This window comes from Oncorhynchus mykiss, chromosome 24 (assembly GCF_057628025.1).
Source record: "Oncorhynchus mykiss isolate SJ-2025 chromosome 24, ASM5762802v1, whole genome shotgun sequence".
NCBI lineage: Eukaryota > Metazoa > Chordata > Actinopteri > Salmoniformes > Salmonidae > Oncorhynchus > Oncorhynchus mykiss.
This window is the reverse complement of record NC_143045.1, coordinates 40,885,055-40,900,494: the sequence shown is the minus strand read 5'-3', so window position 1 is coordinate 40,900,494 and position 15,440 is coordinate 40,885,055. Positions and strand designations below refer to the sequence as shown.

Sequence of the window (15,440 nt, the reverse complement as noted above, 5' to 3'; positions counted from 1 at the left end):
GTCCTTTGGTCGGGAGTCCAAATTAAAGATTTTTGGTTCCAACCGCCGTGTCTTTGTGAGAAGCGGTGTGGGTGAACGGATGATCTCTGCATGTATTTCCCACCGTAAAGCATGGAGGAGGAGGTGTGATGGTGTGGGCGTGCTATGCTGTTGACACCGTTAGTGATTTATTTAGAATTCAATGCACACTTAACCAGCATGGCTACCACAGCATTCTGCAGCGATACGCCATCCCATCTGGTTTGGGCTTAGTGGGAATATAATTTGTTTTTCAACAGGACAATGACCCAACACACCTCCAGGCTGTGTAAGGGCTATTTCACCAAGGAGGAGAGTGATGGAGTGCTGCATCAGATGACCTGGTCTCCACAATCACCTGACCTCAACCCAATTGAGATGGTTTGGAATGAGTCGGACCAGTGAAAGAAAATCAGCCAACAAGTGCTCAGCATATGTGGGAACTCCTTCAAGACTGTTGGAAAAGCATTCAGGTGAAGCTGGTTGAGAGAATGCCAAGACTGTGCAAAGCTGTCATCAAGGCAAAAGGTGGCTATTTGAAGAATATAATAGAAGGCCGACGTCTGTTTTTTTATGGCATTCCAGTCTCCTTTCCCACGGTAGGCTTGTCTAAAGTTCTCTTCCGGCCCAGAATAGGTGGTCAAAAGTTGTGTACTAAATATAAAAGGAATAGGGTGCCACTTGAGACGCAGCCATGGAAAAAAAAAATCTGACTGTCAACCATTCCTCGACTTCGAGGAGAAGGAGGTTGGAACAATTCTGAAAGCTCAAAGTCACTGGTCTGAATTACAACTACAGCGGTCGAGCTTCAGCAGCAGGCAGACTGGTTTCCGGTTTCACCTGGCTGAGACCGAGCTGAAGCAAGGAATGAGGCTTTTTCCTGTTATAGATACTGTATCCTCCTATGGAGATCTCTTTGATCTGTGAACAAGGGTTGACATTCTCTACGGGACCATGTGGAAACCAGACCACCACTTCAACACTTAATAACAAGGGAGGAGGTGTGTGTGTGTGTGTGTAACAAGGTTGGAGCCTCCAACACTAAGGCCCTGCCATGATCTACCTTGATGGACAAGAACTGAACTTAAAAAGGGTCTTCTTTGCCCAATGGGGAGGGATGAAGGGGGGGCGGACGATGGGGAGGGGTGAAGGGGGGGGCGGACGATGGGGAGGGATGAAGGGGGGGCGGACGATGGGGAGGGATGAAGGGGGGGCGGACGATGGGGAGGGATGAAGGGGGGGCGGACGATGGGGAGGGATGAAGGGGGATGAAGGGGGGGCGGACGATGGGGAGGGATGAAGGGGGGGGGATGAAGGGGGGGCGGACGATGGGGAGGGATGAAGGGGGGGGGCGGACGATGGGGAGGGATGAAGGGGGGGGCGGACGATGGGGAGGGATGAAGGGGGGGAGGGATGAAGAGGGGGGGAATGAAGAAAAGCATTGTTGGACTGGGAGAGGCTTGCTCTCACGGTCCACTGCTTGGCTATTCATCATGCGTTACTACTCAGGTCTGTCACTGAAGGCTTGATATGAACATGGTTTTCCTTTGTTTTGGTTTTTTTCTTCAATGATTAATGTGCTCCTTCCTGCCAGTAGCTCATAATACAGGAATTCAGAGATGGAGAAACACAAATCTAACAGGAAAAGCTGCTCCGATTGAGTTCTGTGGGGTTTTTTTTTTTAATTCGAAGGGGAATTAGGAAAGATGAACCCATTCAACAGATCAGTTTGATCAGAAACAGTTAAAAAATAAATACTAAATGAACCCAAACTGTAAGTGAAAACACACGGTCATGATTTCTCACTGAAGTACCATATTCTAAACTCAATAAAGATCCTGTTGGGGCCGCCACGGCACCCTCCGACTAGGCCGCCACGGCACCCTCCGACTAGGCCGCCACGGGCACCCTCCGACTAGGCCGCCACGGGCACCCTCCGACTAGGCCGCCACGGGCACCCTCCGACTAGGCCGCCACGGGCACCCTCCGACTAGGCCGCCACGGGCACCCTCCGACTAGGCCGCCACGGGCACCCTCCGACTAGGCCGCCACGGGCACCCTCCGACTAGGCCGCCACGGCACCCTCCGACTAGGCCGCCACGGGCACCCTCCGACTAGGCCGCCACGGGCACCCTCCGACTAGGCCGCCACGGGCACCCTCCGACTAGGCCGCCACGGGCACCCTCCGACTAGGCCGCCACGGGCACCCTCCGACTAGGCCGCCACGGGCACCCTCCGACTAGGCCGCCACGGGCACCCTCCGACTAGGCCGCCACGGGCACCCTCCGACTAGGCCGCCACGGGCACCCTCCGACTAGGCCGCCACGGGCACCCTCCGACTAGGCCGCCACGGGCACCCTCCGACTAGGCCGCCACGGGCACCCTCCGACTAGGCCGCCACGGGCACCCTCGACTAGGCCGCCACGGGCACCCTCGACTAGGCCGCCACGGGCACCCTCAACTAGGCCGCCACGGGCACCCTCGACTAGGCCGCCACGGGCACCCTCGACTAGGCCGCCACGGAAACCCTCGACTAGGCCGCCACGGAAACCTCCGACTAGGCCGCCACGGAAACCTCCAACTAGGCCGCCACGGAAACCTCCGACTAGGCCGCCACGGGCAGCCTCGACTAGGCCGCCACGGGCACCCTCGACTAGGCCGCCACGGCACCCTCGACTAGGCCGCCACGGCACCCTCAAATAGGCCGCCACGGCACCCTCAAATAGGCCGCCACGGAAACCTCGACTAGGCCGCCACGGGACCCTCCGACTAGGCCGCCACGGCACCCTCTGACTAGGCCACCACGGAAACCTCCGACTAGGCCGCCACGGAAACCTCCGACTAGGCCGCCACGGAAACCTCGACTAGGCCGCCACGGAAACCTCGACTAGGCCGCCACGGAAACCTCGACTAGGCCGCCACGGAAACCTCGACTAGGCCGCCACGGAAACCTCCAACTAGGCCGCCACATCGCCACGGCACCTTGACACTCCGCCTATACCTTCTGCATATTATTCAGCTTTTGGTAGAAACGTGAAAACCTTGTTCAGAAATTAATCATTGACGAGATCGGCGCTTTTCATAAAAGACTTAAGACTGCAAATAAAACAACAGATCGACTACGCCAAACAGAGAAACTATCAATTTACCCGCAGCAGCACTAAGTTCCTGCCAAGGGTCCATCTCTGTGTTGAAAAATGACCCAATCTGTATTGGTTTCCAATGAGATATTTGGTACACATGCTTCCACTTCTACAGGACAGCTAACCTGTGTCCCAAATGGCAGGTCATTCCCTGCATAGTGCATGACTTTATTCCAATATGTTCCCTGGTCAAATGTTGTACACTACAAAGGGATTAGTAATAGGGTGCCATTTGAGACGTCTCCTTAGATGCAGAAAGCAATGCAACTGTGGCCGGCGATTAGCCTGGGACTGACCTTTGACCCAACAGGTAACATGCATGACATTTTGTGAGAGAGCACCACTCTAAGTCAGCATCCCAAATGACACCCTATTCCCTATATAGTGCACTACTTTAGACCATGGCCATATAGAATCCTACTCTCTAAATAGTGCACTACTTTAGACCAGGGGCATACAGAACCCTATTCCCTATATAGTGCACTACTTTAGACCAGAGCCCTATAGAACCCTATTCCCTATATAGTGCACTACTTTAGACCAGAGCCCTATTCCCTATATAGTGCACTACTTTAGACCAGGGCCCTATTCCCTATATAGTGCACTACTTTAGACCAGGGCCCTATAGAACCCTATTCCCTATATAGTGCACTACTTTAGACCAGAGCCCTATATCGTGCACTACTTTATAGGGGAAAAACATGCCATTTGAGACACAGCCCTATTCAAAGCACCCGACGTCACAGGAAAGCCATAAAGATCATCAAGGACAACAACCACCCGAGCCACTGCCTGTTCACACCGCTATCATCCAGAAGGCGAGGTCAGTACAGGTGCATCAAAGCTAGGGACCGAGGGACTGAAAAACAGCTTCTATCTCAAGGCCATCAGACTGTTAAAAAGCTGTCAATAACACAGAGAGGCAGGCTGCTGTCTACATTGAGAGTCACTAGTCACTTTAAACAATGCCACTTCATATAATGCATCTTACAGTATATACATATGAGATGAGTAATGCATCTTATAGCATCTTGCCTATGCCGCTCGGTCATCGCTCATCCATATATTTATATATTCTTAATCCATCCCTTTAGATGCGTGTGTGTATTAGGTAGTTGTTCGGGAATTGTTAGATTACTTGTTAGATATTACTGCACTGTTGGGAACTAGAAGCACAAGCATTTCACTACACTCACATTAACATCTGCTAACCATGTGTATGTGACCATTAACATCTGCATGTGACCTTGAACATTCGATTTGGAGGTCAGTTTCTAGTATTAATATTTGGTTTTTCAACATAATTCTAGTCAACGGTCTTACCCAGACAACTTGTTCTCCGATTGGTTACATTTAAACTCAGTTCCGCATAATTCCAGTCAACCGTCTTTTCCAGACAACTTGTTCTCCGATTGGTTACATTTAAACTCAGTTCCGCATAATTCTAGTCAACCGTCTTTTCCAGACAACTTGTTCTCCGATTGGTTACATTTAAACTCAGTTCCGCATAATTCTAGTCAACGGTCTTTCCCAGACAACTTGTTCTCCGATTGGTTACATTTAAACTCAGTTCCGCATAATTCCAGTCAACGGCTTTGGGACGCTTTGGTTGACATTTAAGCTTTACACTAGAAGCTGCAAATGACCCCGTAGTTACGGTTTAAAAGATGTGAAATGTCATCTTGGCCCCTTGCGTCTCTCCCAGGGACCTGGAAGGCTGTAACATACATGGCATTCAGGGATCATTTTACAAACCATTTCCATTTATTTTTTTATTTTTTTTAAATGGAGGCAATAGCATCAGGCCTGCCATCTCCCGGGAAAGGTCAGTCAGTCCTCCAGTAGAAACCATTACTGGAAGAAGTGGTGCCATGACAACAACTTTCCTCTCTATTCCAACTGACTGAGTGATGCGGAGGGCGGGAGGAAGGCCCAATTTCAGAAACCAACTCAAAACCCAAGAGACACTTGAACTGTGGAATATAGAGATGTTTCTCAAACTCCACTAACACTTGTACTGATGGAAACTTCCACATCATGTGGGTAGATCAGCCTACACTGACTATAAAGACTACACAGCCTAGCGTGGGTAGATCACCCTACACTGACTATAAAGACTACACTACCTAGCGTGGGTAGATCAGCCTACACTGACTATAAAGACTACACAGCCTAGCGTGGGTAGATCAGCCTACACTGACTATAAAGACTACACTACCTAGCGTGGGTAGATCAGCCTACACTGACTATAAAGACTACACTACCTAGCGTAGGTAGAGATCATGTGGGTAGATAACCCTACACCTAGCAGCTACCAGCCAGTCTGGGTCATTCCTAATCAACCACAAGAGCAGAGCCAACGGGTACCGAACAACATCCCACGATGCACCCTGCTCGGCTACACACTATTCATTAGCATGTAAACGTACAAATTAATTGGTGCTTCGCTCTCTAGTGCGCTCTTCTCTCTCTGCAACTGTCACACCAACAACATTAATCATCATCACGTTCATTTAGGTATCCTGGATAGGGAGAGAGAGCGATGCTGCACCATTCAAACAGGATGATCAGTCAGTCAGCAGCTGAGAGGGAGGAAGACCGCATGCTGTTTAAAGCCTCCCTGTGTGTTGTGCAGTTTTCTAACCTGGGAACTGATTAGCTGAACTCTTTCGGTGGTTATCATGCTGCTGGGTGGAAAGTCCAGGGTTTAAAACACTCTGACATCACTGGTAAATGAGAGAGAAGAGAAAGAGAAAGAGAGAGAGAGGGGGGATGGACATTGAGAGGGAGAGAGAGAGAGGGGGGATGGACATTGAGAGGGAGAGAGAGAGAGGGGGATGGACATTGAGAGGGAGAGAGAGAGAGGGGGATGGAAATTGAGAGAGAGAGAGAGAGAGGGGGGATGGAAATTGAGAGAGAGAGAGAGAGAGAGAGAGGGATGGATGGATATTGAGAGAGAGCGCTAGAGAGAGCGAGAGATCAATACGGTATTGCCACATCATCCACAAGTCCATCCGGGACACAGCTGCCTGGGAGGCCCTCCATTCTGTTCCATCTAAAAACAGGCCCTCATTTCCATGCCAATCAATAGCCAGACCATAGGAAGAGGAGGAGCCACCTAAAATTTGGGCCTGAAGAGGAAAATTCCTAACTGACACTCATGTTACAACAGTCTCTCTTTTATCAAGATGGAAGAGGATATTAACATCTAACCAGACACAATATTCACCAGCTAGGGAAACTAAACTTAGCGGGTGCATCCCAATAATATCTCCTCTCTCCTGAAATGTACACTTGTTCATTACTTCAAAACCAATGTAAAAGTATTAGACTGGTAGAGGCAGGGGCTAGCTAGAGGGAGTTTCCACTATACGTGGAATGTGTACCAGTCATTTCCTTTCAAAAATCAGAGAAGGGAACCAGTTCAATCTTAGGGAGGACGGAGCCATGGCCTAAAGCTTTAGCCTAGTCTGAGATTCAGCTGCTTTCAATTCTACAGTATCAGCACGATAATGAAGAGTGTATATGGTATAAATCACATTTATACCTTCTAGATATGTTATTTCCTCTTCCTCTATAACAGAGTCCAGAGCCAACTTGCCCTCCTTTCGTCACAACCACGCAGGCAGGCAGGCTGGCAGACCGACAGGCAGGCAGGCAGACCGGCAGACCAAAAGCCAGCCAGGCAGACCGGCAGACCGAAAGCCAGCCAGGCAGACCGAAAGCCAGCCAGGCAGACCGGCAGACCGAAAGCCAGCCAGGCAGACCGAAAGCCAGCCAGGCAGACCGGCAGACCGAAAGCCAGCCAGGCAGGGAGTCAACCAAGCCTGACAGCTTAAAACTCAATGAGGTGGCAGAGAACATATTGGGTTGGACACGTTTAGATACACTACATGGCCAAAAGACACCTGCTCGTCTTGGGCATTAATATGGAGTTGGTCCCCCATTGCTGCTACAACAGCCTCCACTCTTCTGGGAAGGCTTTCCACTAGATGTTGGAACATTGCTGTGGGGAATTGCTTCCATTCAGCCATAAGAGCATTAGTCAGGCTGATGTTGGGTGATTAGGCCTGGCCAGCAGTCGTGTGTTCCAATTCATCCCAAAGGTGTTCGATGGGGTTGAGGTCAGGGTTCTGTGCAGGCCAGTCAAGTTCTTACACACCGATCTCAACAAACCATTTTGTATGGACCTCGCTTTGTGCACGGAGGCATTGTCATGCTGAAACTGGAAAGGGCCTTCCGAAAACTGTTACCACAAAGTTGAAAGCACAGAATCGTCTAGAATGTCCTTGTATGCTGTAGCGTTAAGATTTCCCTTCACTTGAACTAAGGGGCCTAGCCCGAACCATGAAAACAACTCCAAACCATTATTCCTCCTCCACCAAACTTTACAGTTGGCACTATGCATTTAGGCAGGTAGTGTTCTCCTAGCATCCACCAAACCCAGATTAGTCCGTCGGACTGCCAGATGGCGATGCGTGATAGCCTTTCCACTGCTTTACACCACTCCAGCCGACGCTTGGCTATTGCGCATGGTGATCTTAGGCTTGTGTGAGGCTGCTCGGCCACGGAAACCCATTTCATTAAGCTCCCGACTAACAGTTATTGTGCCGATGTTCCTTCCAGATGCAGTTTGGAACTCGGTAGTGAGTGTTGCAACCGAGGACAGACCATTTGTTACTTTCTACAGGCTTTAGCACTCGGCGGTCCGGTTCTGTGAGCTTGTGTGGCCTACCACTTCGCGGCTGAGCCGTTGTTGCTCCATTTCACAATAACAGCACCAGTTGACCTGGGCAGCTCTAGTAGGGCAGAAATTTTGACAAACTGACTTGTTGGAAAGTTAGCATCCTATGACGGTGCCACGTTGAATTTTTAAAAGAAATTCACTGAGCTCCTCAGTTAAGGCCATTCAATCTTACATCAGCTGATGTCACAAAGTGCTGTACAGAAGCCCAGCCTAAAACCCCAAACAGCAAGCCATGCAGGTGTAGAAGCACAGTGGCTAGTAAAAACTCCCTAGAAAAAAAGGCCAGAACGTAGGAAGAAACCTAGAGGCTCTACTGCCAATGTTTGTCTATGGAGATTGCATGGCTGTGTGCTCTGATTTTATACACCTGTCAGCAACAGGTGTGGCTGAAATAACTGAATCCACTCATGTGAAGGTCTGTCCGCATGCTGCACCTTCCCTGAGCAATAAAAGGTAGACAATGCAACAACACATCACACTCTGAGCCTGGGGAATAATCACAGCGTAGAACTGATCTACGGTCTATGAATCACAATGCATTAGCCTACATAACAAAACCTACAAATCAGTAAAAACTCAATGGCTTGAATACATGAGAGTACAACAGACATGATATTAACCTGCCAATGAACAGGAGGATGATGCACGGTCAGCCTGGATGCATCAGCGTGGGCGGACATCATAAGGCATATTAGTGATGTTAGCCAACTAACAGGATGAACACACAGCCGTGGGCAGGTAGCTAAGAGAAGGTATTTACCTAAACGGTGTACAAAATAAACATGATCATATCATCTGTTAGCAGCAAAAGGGGTGATACGGACTTCCCAAACCAGGAAATGAGAAAAACCAAAGACTTCTGCGTTCCAAATGGCACCCAATTTGGTGCGCTACTTCCTGGTCATGGTTTTTCTAGGGGTGCGCTACTTCCTGGTCATGGTTTTTCTAGGGGTGCGCTACTTCCTGGTCAATACTAGCGGTGCGCTACTTCCTGGTCAATACTAGCGGTGCGCTACTTCCTGGTCAATACTAGCGGTGCGCTACTTCCTGGTCAATACTAGCGGTGCGCTACTTCCTGGTCAATACTAGCGGTGAGCTACTTCCTGGTCAATACTAGCGGTGCTCTACTTCCTGGTCAATACTAGCGGTGCGCTACTTCCTGGTCAATACTAGCGGTGCGCTACTTCCTGGTCAATACTAGCAGTGCGCTACTTCCTGGTCAATACTAGCGGTGCGCTACTTCCTGGTCATGGTTTTTCTAGGGGTGCGCTACTTCCTGGTCATGGTTTTTCTAGGGGTGCGCTACTTCCTGGTCAATACTAGCGGTGCGCTACTTCCTGGTCAATACTAGCGGTGCGCTACTTCCTGGTCAATACTAGCGGTGAGCTACTTCCTGGTCAATACTAGCGGTGCGCTACTTCCTGGTCAATACTAGCGGTGCGCTACTTCCTGGTCAATACTAGCGGTGCGCTACTTCCTGGTCATGGTTTTTCTAGGGGTGCGCTACTTCCTGGTCATGGTTTTTCTAGGGGTGCGCTACTTCCTGGTCAATACTAGCGGTGCGCTACTTCCTGGTCAATACTAGCGGTGCGCTACTTCCTGGTCAATACTAGCGGTGCGCTACTTCCTGGTCAATACTAGCGGTGCGCTACTTCCTGGTCAATACTAGCGGTGCGCTACTTCCTGGTCAATACTAGCGGTGCGCTACTTCCTGGTCAATACTAGCGGTGAGCTACTTCCTGGTCAATACTAGCGGTGCGCTACTTCCTGGTCAATACTAGCGGTGCGCTACTTCCTGGTCAATACTAGCGGTGCGCTACTTCCTGGTCAATACTAGCGGTGCGCTACTTCCTGGTCAATACTAGCAGTGCGCTACTTCCTGGTCAATACTAGCGGTGCGCTACTTCCTGGTCATGGTTTTTCTAGGGGTGCGCTACTTCCTGGTCAATACTAGCGGTGCGCTACTTCCTGGTCAATACTAGCGGTGCGCTACTTCCTGGTCAATACTAGTGCAGGGAAGAATAGTAGTACTCTGGTGGGGGTTTATATTTGTCAATAATTTACATTGGAAATGTTTTTTTTTTTTTGCATATCCCAACTCTCCCTGAGACACAGCCAGGCCCTGCCATTATCAATCACCCCCTGCAGCTGCGGAAGCAGAGTAGCACAGAGCTCAGACAAACAGCCACAGGAAAACAACTGAGGGTGCATCCTAGAAAGGTCAGTGCTTGACATGAGCCGACTTGAGCCGGAGCTGGGCCCATAATTCACATTTTTTGGGGACCTGCGTACCCGGCTCCTCTATATAAAACAAAGTGGCCTATCACCGGCCCGGATTCACACACAGCGTCAAAGGTTAAACAAAGCTAGATCTGCACTGAATAGCAGAGTGGGCATTCACGTCCTGATTCCGCTTCATTCTACTTTAGTTGTCACAAGTCTGTGAATCCGGTGTACGAGGAGACTGTTCCAGTTTGAGAATCCGGTCTGTGAAGGAGACTGTTCCAGTTTGAGAATCCGGTCTGTGAATTCGGTGTACGAGGAGACTGTTCCAGTTTGAGAATCCGGTCTGTGAAGGAGACTGTTCCAGTTTGAGAATCCGGTCTGTGAATTCGGTGTACGAGGAGACTGTTCCAGTTTGAGAATCCGGTCTGTGAATCCGGTGTATGAGGAAACTGTTCCTGTTTGAGAATCCGGTCTGTGAATCCGGTGTACGAGGAAACTGTTCCAGTTTGAGAAAACGCAAGCCTGAATGTTATCAAATGAGGTTGTTAAATGAGAGTTCTTACAGTCATGAAATCCCTGGAAAAGTCCTGGAATTTTTTATATTGTGTTATAAAATATATGATCAATCACTTAAAAAAGGGGGGGCTAGACTATATAGCCAATTGAAAACATAGCTCGTAATCTCGCTCGTTAACTCTTTAGCTATAAGCATTAATGCCACTGCCGTCTTCTTTCCACCGGCTCTGTTGAGAAATACAGTACACAGCGCAGTGGGAAAGCTGACATTCCTCTCTAGTAAACAGTAGTCTAACACGGTCATTTCGCCAATGCAACAAAATCCAAAACAAAAATTCTAATAGACATAACTTCCATGCTGTGCATAGATCTCCCCTGAAATATTAAATAGTTTAGCCATATAAAAAGGTGATAAACATGTCCTAGCACTTTGTTTTTTGAAGTAATCTACCTTATCCATTTATATCCCAGATTCATTGAATGAGAGAATAAATTGTATATTGAAAGTATTTGGTTGTAATGTTGCAATATTTTATATTAAAGGGTGGCCCACCGTCCCTCCCCCGCCCCCCGCCTAACACAACACATCTGTTGCTCAACAGGACATTGATAAAAACGGACACACCCATCTCTCTCCAGATGGAGGGTTGACCACATGGGTTTTATACAGTAGCCTAACAGTGTTGTTATTCTACTTTGAGGGAGGTTAAGTGCCTTGATCAAGGGCACAACGGCAGGAGATAGTAGGCTACATGGGGTCAGAGACTAGCAGCAATCCCACATTTAACCAGACTTTCCCCCCCCCCCATGTAAGGCTATTTCAACTGCATTTACACAGGGAGACCAATTCTGATATTTGTTGTTTCACTAATTGGTCCTTTGACCAATCAGATAAACTCTGGAAAAAGATATTCTGTGAAAAAATCTGATGCGATTGGTCAAAAGCATAATTAGTGGAAAACAATATCAGAATTGGGCTGCTTGACTAAACACAGCCATGGAGAGGTCATCAATTATTGGTCTTGGATATTTGGTTAAAAAGTCATACATTTCCATTTGACAAAATGTGAATAAACCCTTTACAGTGAATAATCAGAGGTCTCTTATAGCGTAACGTAATTTGGGAATTTCTGTGAACAAAGTCTAATGGACCGTGGGCGGGCTGTGGCGGGACTGTGGGCACCGAGTCACCAGAATATGAATAAACACACATTACTATAACAGCCAGGGGGTTCGAAACATTATGTAATATTACTAATATATATTCTATACCAGACAAAGACAGATAGATAGATAGATAGATAGATAGATAGATAGATAGATAGATAGATAGATAGATAGATAGATAGATAGATAGATAGATAGATAGATAGATAGATAGATATCTATCTATCTATTTCTGTCTTTGGCTATTGCCAATAAAGAGAAAACTGAAGGAGCCTTTGATGCATAAATAACCTGTCATCACAATTCACAATACGCCAAATAACCTGTCTGTCATCACAATGTATTTCCAACATGACACAAAGAAGTTATACGTTTTTGTCAACCGCTGTAGGAATAGTTCGCAATGAGAAATACATTTTTTTTAATTTTTTTTTTAATGTATTTAAGTGTTAGACCCATTCCCCTTCAGTTGTGGTTTACTGCAAGTAGCTCATTGCAAAACATCTGGGAGGTAGACCTACCTCATGGCTGGTTGCCGAGATTCATCATATTGTCTTGATTAATTAAGCTACATAATAAATCCCAGAAGACCAAGTGTAGGAGGCTTCCTTTCGGAACACGTTTACACATTATGACGTTTGCATAATTACGTCCAATATTTCCTATGCTGTGCTGACCAGTAGGTATTCCACATCAATAGTCTACAGACAGGATGTCATCTGATGTGGAAATATCAATAAGGTAAAAAGACTGACGACGTGAATTTAACTGGTAGCGATGTCAGTTTTCTGTCGACAAAAAAAAAAAAACTCCGCTACAGATACATAGGAGATGGCAATAATCAACAACGACGTGTGTTGTTTTAGTTGTGCGCACATCAACAGTTACTGTTCATTTCAATGTAAAAAAAAGCATTACTGATAGGCTGCAGAAGAAAAATGTATCTGGTTAAAACACGAGAACATAACTGCCAATACGGAGACACAACACTCGATTCATTTAGTTGTCTATTTGAAAATGGGCTTTTGACCGATCATGATTATTGTTGTGCCAAGATGCATGATACATGTTCTGCCTTCATACACCGGGTGGCACGTGCCAAAAACGTTCTACAACGATGCCAACAACATTCTACAACGATGCCAAGCTTTCAGCGCATTTCACCGATTCACCAACTATTAAAACATGTCGGAGCTAAACACGGACATTGACCGGCGGCTTTTCTTTAAGACCTCCGAATGGGTAATGCTCAAAATGAGTAGTGGTTAAACCTACTAGGTAGAGGTAGACAGTCGCGGTTAGCGCCGCTGAAGCTGGAAGAGAAGTGGGGAAAAGAGAAGGGCATTGCTATGCTACACTGTCGGAATCTTTCACTAGATACAATATAACCACCCACCTAATGTAGCGGATCCAGCGCCGGAGACAGTTGATCAAGCTGCTGATCTAATAGTTCAACACCGTTGCTGGTACATTCCTTCCGTTCTATTTGCTCGCTGTTGTTCCACTGATCCGACGCACGATAATACTTGGTACTGCTTTCTCTTCAGTTGTATCGCTGCAAACGCGTATCCCCTGCTTTACGAGACGGTGGTGTAATCATTCGTCCACACAGTTGTAAAACAGTTGCGTTTTTACAACGAAAACGAGAGTTTCTATTGGACTAATTCAGTTAGGTTCTTCCTCGTTTTCGTTCAGTTTGCTTCCGTTTAAGAAACATTTTGCAACGAAATTAGGATAATGAACGGTGCCCTGTAATTGAAAGCCGGTTTGCGATTGGACCGCCTGCAGAAGACAAATCATAATGTCTCATGGCAGAGGGTTGGTTGAAAGCTTTGAAGGGCGGGATTAGAATCTACCAATGTTTTTAAAGAGACAGGAACTACATTTCAAATATTTGCGCAACAGCTCACAGCAAAATATTGTAGCGTTATAAAAGCTGACAGTATTTTGATCAATACAAATTGATTTACTCTTCCAATGAAGAGTACTTTGTATCTGTCAGTCTCATTATAGGCTACAGATGTCCACACATTTGCTTCCTGGCAAATAAGCACGTTTGCATATTCACACAATAGAATCTGAGATAATTTTGAGTTTTAATCCATTTGGACATTTTAATCAAGTGAATTAAATAGGTAATCAACCACAGTGTATAATAGGATACATCTCAACACAGCTGATTGATTTACCAGGTTTAGGTGTCCAGTTCAAATCGAATCAAATCCAATTTTATTGGTCACATGGTTAGCAGATGTTAATGCGAGTGTAGCGAAATGCCGGTGCTTCTAGTTCCGACTATGCAGTATTATCTAACAAGTAATCTAACAAATTCACAACAACTACCTAATACACACAAACGCACACAAATGTAAAGGGTGAATAAGAATATGTACATATAAATATATGGATGAGCGATGGCCAGATGGCAAGATGCAGTAGATGGTATAGAATACAGTATATACATATGAGATGAGGAATGCAGGGTATGTGAACATTATTAAAGTGCATTATTTAAAGTGACTAGTGATACCTCCATGTAAACATTATTACAGTGACGTTATTTAAAGTGACTAGTGATACCTCTATGTAAACATTGTTACAGTGACATTATTTAAAGTGACTAGTGATACCTCTGTAAACATTATTACAGTGACGTTATTTAAAGTGACTAGTGATACCTCTGTAAACATTATTACAGTGACGTTATTTAAAGTGACTAGTGATACCTCTGTAAACATTATTACAGTGACGTTATTTAAAGTGACTAGTGATCCGTCTAATTCATCTGTTTATTTAAGTGGCCAGAGACTTGAGTCTGTCTGTTGTCAACAGCCTCTCTAGTTATACATTCCCTTTAGGTTTTGTTTCTCTCTATCTGAAAAACATGGATATAGAAACAGTTAGTAGGAGATCGGTGGCACCTCAGCATCCCTGGAGTCGCCTCTTCACTGTTGACATCGAGACTGGACAGAGGAACTCTGCCTCGAAGGCCAGCATCCCGGAGTCGCCGCTTCACTGTTGACATCGAGACTGGACAGAGGAACTCTGCCTCGAAGGCCAGCATCCTGGAGTCGCCTCTTCACTGTTGACATTGAGACTGGACAGAGGAACTCTGCCTCGAAGGCCAGCATCCCGGCTAATGATCAACTTGTCACGATTCTTCAAAATCGAACCCAGAAGCAGACCAGGACAAGGAGAGTAGGAAGAAGGTGAGTATTTATTTACAAGTGAATGTGAATGGGTAGATATATCCAGGTGGTGTAGCGGGTAGCGGTGGTGAGTTGATGGGAGTAAATAGGTGGATCCAATGGGGAAGCGGAATCCTCTGACGACCAGGCGGGAATGGGGTAAATGATCCGGGTGAGTAACTGAAGACAGAACAAACAGAGGTAAGTTCAAGGCAAGCAATACGTAACAAACAACAAAACAAATTCTATCCAACTTAAGGCTGATACTCTGGCACAACATACTGTGGCTAACGATCCGGCAGGGAATGGATGTCAGGTCAGAGCTTTTGAAGGGGAGAGGTGATGATCAGGACAGGTGTGCAGATTACTGATGGGATACAGGTGCGGGTGAACATCGATCTCTCAACAAGCTAATTCGCCCGGCAACCAGACAGG

The 15,440-nt window shown here is 46.9% G+C and overlaps 1 protein-coding gene across 8 annotated transcripts in view; it reads right to left on the bottom strand.

The window, feature by feature from the left end:
* The window catches only part of LOC110503266 (protein-tyrosine sulfotransferase 1), a 68,620-nt gene extending 54,995 nt beyond the window's left edge, over window positions 1-13,625 (bottom strand). For 4 of the 8 annotated variants that reach the window (XM_090218971.1, XM_090218972.1, XM_036961183.2 and 1 more), the window contains exons 1-2: window positions 13,214-13,548; window positions 5,806-5,887 (exon numbers count right to left, since the gene is read on the bottom strand). The gene's annotated coding sequence lies outside the window, so the exon portion shown is untranslated. Of the gene's footprint in view, window positions 1-5,805; window positions 5,888-13,213 lie in introns of all 8 variants that reach the window. The other 4 variants (XM_090218970.1, XM_036961185.2, XM_036961182.2 and 1 more) reach the window with 2 other exon arrangements.
* Window positions 13,626-15,440: the final 1,815 nt, after the last annotated feature.